The sequence below is a fragment of the Coptis chinensis genome, chromosome 8 (genome assembly GCF_015680905.1).
Source record: "Coptis chinensis isolate HL-2020 chromosome 8, ASM1568090v1, whole genome shotgun sequence".
Classification (NCBI taxonomy): domain Eukaryota; kingdom Viridiplantae; phylum Streptophyta; class Magnoliopsida; order Ranunculales; family Ranunculaceae; genus Coptis; species Coptis chinensis.
In genome coordinates, this window is record NC_141463.1 from 61,689,072 (window position 1) to 61,697,447 (window position 8,376).

Consider the following 8,376-nt stretch of genomic DNA (forward strand, 5'->3'; position numbering starts at 1 on the left):
AAATTACTACGGTGATTTTTATGTAGGTAAACAAAGGTGGAGAAACAGGGAGAGAGTTAATCATGCTCATGCAAGAATCATTTTTCAACAGTTTTTATTACCAAATCACTACATCTCTAGTTCGTCTCGTTTCGGAGACGACGTCGAGTATTGATCCCTAGTGCATGCCCACATCTCTAGGTCGCATTTCACTAGCATAAGGAGTTTCAATAATACCTCATCTCTGGTATATTATTTCAGCTCCTGGCTCGATTTCACATCAGCTGGACGAATTGGAGAGTCACCGACAAACACGCAGAGTCACGCCAGCGAGATATTTTCGTCGCTAAACCGGCCTCCCTGGAGCATCGCCAAATCCAACTTTGTACGTCTCGGGTCATTTTGGGACCGGATGTCAATTCTATGCCTAATTCCTAAGTAGTGATTTTAGAATATTAACGAGTCAATCCGGATTTTCACACGAGCAGCATAACCCTCCCCCTGAGGGGGGGGGGTATTAGCTCATGGTCATAAAAGGAATAATAAAACTTGCTGTATACATTAAGTAAATAAATGCAGGATAGAAATTAAACTAGAAAAGAAATGATCAAGTATTAAGGGTAAAATAACTTACGATTTAAAAGGTCTTTGAAATGGAAATGGCAAAATGTAAGTACTGAAGAAGAAAATTTAACTAGGCGTAGCTAAAGCATTAATATGCTGAAGGAAGATATATAAAGACCCCCCTCACATATATATAGGCTGGGGACCCTTCACGTGAAATCTTAATATCTAATCAGGTTTGTTTTTTAGCCCAATTCAGTTTGTTAGGATCAAAACTTTGGTTTTTATAAAGTTTTGTTTTATTATCATTTGTTTTGTCCTTTTATGTTTTGGTTTTGTATTTTAGCCCAATTCAATTCAAACATTGAATTGGTACATGTCTTCCTCATTGCAAGGTGGCACTAAATTGAAACCATCCTTTGCCACCTGCCTATGCTGACTCGTCATGCCTTCTGGGCCCGCAGAGTGGATCTACCTATTGTGTCTAGTGGCTGCGCCGATTTGGCGTTTTTACGACTTTTTGTCCTTGCGCTGAGTTCGTCGCCCAGGTCGCTATGGCAGCTTCACTAGCCAACGTCGGCATCTAGATTTATCCGATTTGAGCTTCGGAAGTTTGCTGCTTCTTTATATGTGGACCCGCTCTGCACTGGTTTTGTTCTTTTGGAAACTTCGGCTCTAGTCAGGCTTTGTTGGGCTTCACGGGGGTTGACTGGGAAACTCCAAATATTTCCGTATTCCTGTACTTGGCAGCTTCACTAGCCAACGTTGGCATCTAGATTTATCCGATTTGAGCTTCTAAGTTTGCTTCTTTATATGTGGACCCGCCTCGCGACCGGTTTTGTTCTTTTGGAAACTTCGGCTCTAGTCAGGCTTTGTTGGGCTTCACGGGGGTTGAGTGGGAAACTCCAAATATTCCCATATTCCTGTACTTGGCAGCTTCACTAGCCAACGTCGGCATCTAGATTTATCCGATTTGAGCTTCAGAAGTTTGTTGCTTCTTTATATGTGGACCCGCTTTGCACTGGTTTTGTTCTTTTGGAAACTTCGGCTCTAGTCAGGCTTTGTTGGGCTTCACGGGAGTTGAGTGGGAAACTTCAAATATTCCCGTATTCCTGTACTTCGATGCATGTTTTATCACTATATTTATTTTAATTGTGGAATCCTGCAAAAGTACGAAAATATAATTATTACATGATTATTAAACACATAATTGACCAAAATGCTATGTCTCTCGGGGTTTACTATTACAGTTTTGGGTGCCTATCGCACCACCCCCAAACAGCACTTTGCTTGTCCTCAAGCAAAGAAGAGACATTAAAACGATAAGTGATCAAAAATGTGTTATCCTAAGCTAAATCTCATTTCGCAGAGTGCGGTTGCATTGACCGTATGCAACATGGCCTTGAACCACTAGGAATTCCCCTAGTGGACGAGTTATAACCTCGTGAGAGTTTTCTAGAAAGATACTCACAAACTTCATTTATACTACAGCGACTCAGTAACAAAGGCTCGTTTCCTTAATTAATCTCAGGTATCTAGACATCTCACTAGCAGGGGAAACAAGGATTTTATTCTTTTAAAATTCAAGTTAATATACATACAATAATTGAAACATCTACATATGAGCATGCATGCAGTAATCTAATAACGAAATGTACGAGCAGGGCCGATTCTGGATCCTTTGGATAGCGTCCTTAATTAGGTTCTCACAGGTATGTGTCGAAACACAATTTCTCTCTTATTTTTCCACTCGAGCTTTGCTATCTCCAGTGTGCAGTGGGCACACGTTTCCTCACATACTCAGTGACAGTTAGAGGAGTCGAGGTCGAGAAGTCACAACTACTACTTATTATCACACTATCCTATTCCTAATTGAGCTAAAGGTCTTTATTAGGTGTTATGGGGCTTAGGTGGTAGTGTAGAAGAAAATAGAATGGAAAGTTCAAAAAATGATAAGTATGAGAGAATAAGGTCTTCGAGATATTTATATTAGAGGATCCTTATTTTCTTTCTTGCTTCTAACATGGGTTTCCATACTTGGATTTTTCAAGCTTTTGTATTCTCTTTTGATTTGATTTTTTTGGGGGGAATTCTAACCTTGACATTTCTTTTGATTTTGAAATAGGTAACTGATTTTGATTTGTGACAAGGTTTTTCTCTTCATTTCTCTGCACTTCATCCTATTTCTCATACTCATCATCTAGGTAGGCTTATTTATTTGTGGTTACTAGATGGGTAATGATTTTTTTGGTGAAGTAGAAAGGATTAATGAAAGGTTCAGTGGGGCGACTAGCGGTAAAAAAAATTTTTACAGGTGCGAATTTTTGGCTATATCGATCCAAAGAAGGCCTAAATTCTCGCCTAGGATTTGGGTAGTGATCAATTAAGTAGAAGTGTGAACTTCTCTATTCGGAAGAACTACTCCTCTGTGTCATTACTCATATATCATACATTTTGAGGCTTTTCGTTAGATTCTTACAGGATATGGAAATTAAGTTGTCTAACCGTGGGTCCAAGAAACTTACTGCTGTGTACATTTAATGATAGTCAGTGCATGAATGCTCATGAAAAGATGTAAAAACTATTGCATACGTATTAAATTAAGTTTCTAAGAACAAGTCCTAATTTTGATGCTAGGGTGAGATTTCTAAATATTTTTCATCATAGAAAGAGAAACGAGAATTTGTCACTAAATACGTTTATTTAGACATTAAGTAACTATATACAACTATGCATGCCTAATTTTTGCAAAAGGTTCTCACCACCCCCAAACAGTCGGACACTGTGTCCTCAAAGTGTTAAGAGGAAGAAAGAGTATACCTGAGAGGCTTTGAGCAAAAATAAAGCTGACATCTTCCATAGAAATTTATTGTAACACACTATATATTATACATTATAAAAGTAGAAGCACACTGTTAGAGTAGCACACTGTTAGGTTATTTATTTATTTCACATCAAAACGTAAAATAAATATGTACATGCATCAACTCACATTGCCCCATCCTTGAACTGGGGGATAGTCCCTCCTTGCCTCGTCCCTGTAGAAATGTCATTCCTTTGCATCTCGCCAATCTATCATAGCTTTCCAGACTTCACTCCACTTCCTCTTCTTTGCATTGTCTAGATGAGCTATCATTTTATCATCGTTAGGGAAAGAACGAACTTTCTTAAGATACCTTGCGTGCGGTCCATGTCCGAAATCGCAAAAGAACGAATTATCTTGTTTGTTGGACACATAGAGTCGACCTTTACCCAATCTCCGAAGGTGGTGCAAACTTCGGGAAGTACGCCCTCACTATCCTGCATGCTGTAATTGGCAGGGTGATATAGTGTTGCCGAAAAGACCGAGCCTTCTTAAGATTCTCAATTACTAGTTCTGTAATGTCGAAGGTGGTATGTTGCTGGGCCAATGCATGGAATGTCTTACATGCTGACTTTGATGCAGTGGAAAAATGTCAATCCCCCATGATGTTCAGAAGAATAAATAACATGGTAGTTCCAACATTCATGGTCATACTGGCTAGTAGAATAGTGAATTCCGGCCATCGGCTAGCTTCGGCACGTTCTTTGACGTGGGCAAGGCCATCGCCATACCGGGCAGCAAAATCTTTCCTAGAATAGTCATTAAGGTCATTCTCTATCTTGTATTGAATGGGGAGATCTGGCTGAAGAGGAGGAAGGTCTAGAGCCATAGCCACTGTTGGCTCATAAAAAGCGTGTCGGGTGTTACCAATACGTAGTGTAAAACAATTCAAAGGGAAACCCTGGACAGCTGGTAGATCTTCCATGTTATCATAAAAATAAGTTGCCAAACCTGGGGAGTATGTCTGCTCCGGGTGTAGAATGAGAGAGTTCCAACCAACTTGAGTTATGTAGTCTCTGAAAAGATGTCCATATGCCGGAGAATTCAGCAACGAATGGAAAAATTGTTCTGGAATCATCTTTGGAGCTTCCATTGTGTGAAAAAATTGTGACCTGTTTAGACAAGGATAAACAAATATTAGAGTATGATGAGAATAATTAAGTAAAAACAAATTACCATACGAAAATTAAAAACTAAAAGGAAAATGATAAATAATATAGAATTGTAAAATTTAAATGGCTTCATTGGCCCAAGTAACGGCGAGGATCCTTTTGTGGGAGGGATCCATTTATAAGATTTTCTATGTCATTCAATCCGCGTAAAGCCCGACTGTGCAACATTTTGCTTTCTGCACCGTAAATCTCGGCGTGGTTCTCCATTATGAGAGTGTGATTTGCCAAGAACTGGTTGTGGCTTTGCAAGAATTGTGCTTGTTCCTCTTCGTTTATTGTCCGCAGGTCCTGAAATTCAAGAAGGCTGGTGATAATAATGTTCTGACGTTTGAATAATGTCATCAGTCCTTGTTGAATTAAGCCCCCTTCCATTGGATTAAATACGTTGCATAATGCATTTTCAGTAAAGATGTTGTCGGTGGAACAATCTTCGTTTGGTCCTGTACCGACATGGTTCTTTGCAACGTCGGGGTTCCAGAATCCATTCCTACATACTGAGTGAATGGTAAGAATGTTAGCTGTTCGAAGAGGTGTATGAGGAGAAGTACTAGAAAATCATGATAAGTGTCACAATGGTTGGTCAAGGAGCTGCCTTTTTCCTGGCACGTGTGATCGCATTCCAGAGAAATTTAATAATGCAAAAATCATTGCAGTTACTCTGCAAAACCCAGAGTAAATGGAGGAGGGGTTTGGTTATTTCGAAAGTCTTAGACGTGCCTAGGACATTATGAGCTACCCATTGGATCACAGATAATTGGTTCTTTTGTAAAGATCTCTGATAAACAATACGGTTTTTCCGGTTGTATTCGCCGTGAAGGATAGTTTCAAACATCAGATGCCGGATATTATCAAAAGGTGAATCCTAAAGGTGTACTCCTTGGTTTGTAATAGGAATTTGAAGTACCTCAGAGATGATTTCCATAGTCAATTCATGTTCGCATCCGTTAGCACGGACAAAGAATTGTCCGTTTTGGAAATAACCGCTTTTATAAAATAACAAGACCAATTCTCTGGAATACAATGCTTGCTTATGGTGCAAAAGAGGGTACCATCCTCGACGTAATATTTCAGTGTTAAAAAAGGGATGAAAAAGACCATTTTGGAAATTTTCCATAAAATTTTGCTCGGGCACGAAACTTCGAGTAAGGGCCATTAAAGATGGAGTGGTGAAAAAAAGATTATTTTGGAAAAAGGGAAGTTAAATTTTGGAGGTGTCTATCCTTGTTATAAATAGGCACCCATCCGAAAGTGTAAAAGATACGTTTCGAGGTGTCACAGGGTAGTTAGACCACGTGTATCTTCTAAGATATGCGCAAAAGTGGGTGTAGTGTGGATGAGAAGAATGGGGCATGTGACAAGGAGTGCCCTTTTTTTTTTTTTTTTTTTTTTTTTTAAAACGTAAGTAGAAGGACAAGGAAACTGTAGATATATGATTATAATAAGATGTAAGAACGTACAACGGTATGGAAACACAACATAATGATACGATGACTTAAATACAAACCTAAATATTAGATAGAACTATATGCCACATGAACAACATGACTATAATAAAACAACCGAGCATGAAGACTTGAGTAGCATATTCAATCTGCTGGTGCTCAAACTTTTCTAGTGCATCCATGAATCTTGAGCTTGGAGTGATCCAAAAATGGTTTTTAGAATAAGAAGTGTAGAGGGAAGAATATGAAAGGAGTGAATATGGAGGAAGAGTTGAACTTATTTATAGAAAGAAAATTGCCGTTTTCTGACCGTTTTCTAGATGTGGTCATGACCGTTTTCTGACCGTTTTTCGATGCGTTTTCATTATCGGTTTCTGAACGTGTTAGTTACGTTAAAATTTGTTGTTTAAGTATGACATGTAAAATATATTTATATATATGTATATAATTTATTATTACCAATATATGTTCCTACCTATATACTATAATATTAGATATAGCTAATATATCAAGATAGAAATATTTAGGAACCATCTACTATTAAGCTAGAAAATGCAAACACGTAAATAAAATATCTGATATAAATATTATACAAGACCGGAAAAAATAAATCTAGCTACTGATGATCCTCAGGTGCTATAGCGTAATCCCTGAGCTGCGAGAAGAAGAACCAGAGTCCCGCGATGTCGCGGCAAGACGAGCTCCGTGGAGGCTAACTGCTCTGGATATCACCAAGAGTATCCATCACCTGAGTCTGAAACTGATGCTGGCTCGCCATGAACATTCACTGAAACTGGTTCTGGCGAGTAAGCATATTGTCCTGAAATGCAGTCATGGAGGCTCTCATTTCCTGTTGGAATTCGCCCATGCTGTCTGTCATCGACTCGTGGCGAGTGGTCATATCTGTCCTTAACTCACCCAAGGTACATCTCATCGATACCTAGCGAGTGTACATGTCTCTCAGACCACTGTTCACAGCACGTAGGGCCTCTATGGATTGGGTGATCTTACTCATGGCAGTCTTATCAAAGTATGGTGGGTGAGAGGATCCTACGCTAGCGTGCTCGGAAGCCCTAGGTGCTATGGGTTCCCAAGGGTCTTGTATGCATTTCTTGAAGACAAGCATATTCTTATATTGTGGTATAGGGAGTAGTGGGGTGGCAGATAAACCCAGATTAATCATGACTTGCGTTACTAGAATGGCAAGGGGGGCTGACCTAAGAGTGGCATGTGTGATAATATCAAAAAGAAAGGTAACGATGCAGAAGTTACCCTTCCGCTCCTGGAGGATCCAGAGAAGGTGGAGGAAGGTCTTGTTGATGTTCGAAGGCTTCGAGGTGCCAATGACGTTCAGTCCCAGCCATTGAGTCACTGCTAGCTGGTTCCGTCGCACCGAGCGCTGATACGCGCATTTCCCGTCGATGTTGTACTCTCCCTCGATTAGCGTGTCGAGCATTAGGTCGTAAGTCCGGTAAGGTACATGGACTGCTCTTTGAAGTCGACGCGGTCGACCAGAGGAATGCCCGTGATCCCGGAGAGCAACACAGGTGTGACTTCGTGGCGCACACCCTCGACGGTGACCCAAAAATGGTCGCCATTAAAGCTCCCATTGTCGTAGAATTTCGTCACCAAATCCTTGGAATAAAGCACTCCATTGGCATATAACAAACTCTCCCATCCTCTAGAGTGAATTTCGTGAATGGAGCAAACATCCCGTTTTCAAGCAAATTTCCAAAATTTCTTTCCACACAAATCCGTCTGTTTCCGGCCATTGCTGGTCTTAGAGAGAGGATGACTATTGATTACTGATGAGGGGAAGAATTGGGATGTTCTGACGGAAGGAAAACTTTGTCGGAGCTGTGAGGGTCTCGCGCGAGACCTGGTTTTAGTGTGGGCCTGTCTCGTGCGAGACTTAATCGAGAGGGGGCAAGATCCGGTTTTTGAGGAAGAAGAGTGATGGAAATGTGACGCGTGTTATCGGTTTTTTTGGGTTTAAATGGACCGAGAAATCGATATTTTGGTTGGGCCAAAAATTTTCTCGAAGCCCAAATCAAGCCTAAAAAGCCGATTTAAACCTAAAAATCTAAATGCTTACCCACGACTCGTTTGGACTCGAATTGATCCGAATGAGATAATCAAACGATCGGCACGAAAAATGCTATCCAATTGTATGAGTCTTTCTTGAAAGTCACAAATTTTTTTTTTTTTTTTTAAAGAGTGTTTTATTTATAAACAAAGGTTTTATTTACATACAAGGGAGATATACGTGAAAAACACTGGATGTCCAGGGGAGTCATGATAAGAGCTTAAAACTGTAGTTTTAACCCCTTAACAATCATACTTTTAGACCAATTAT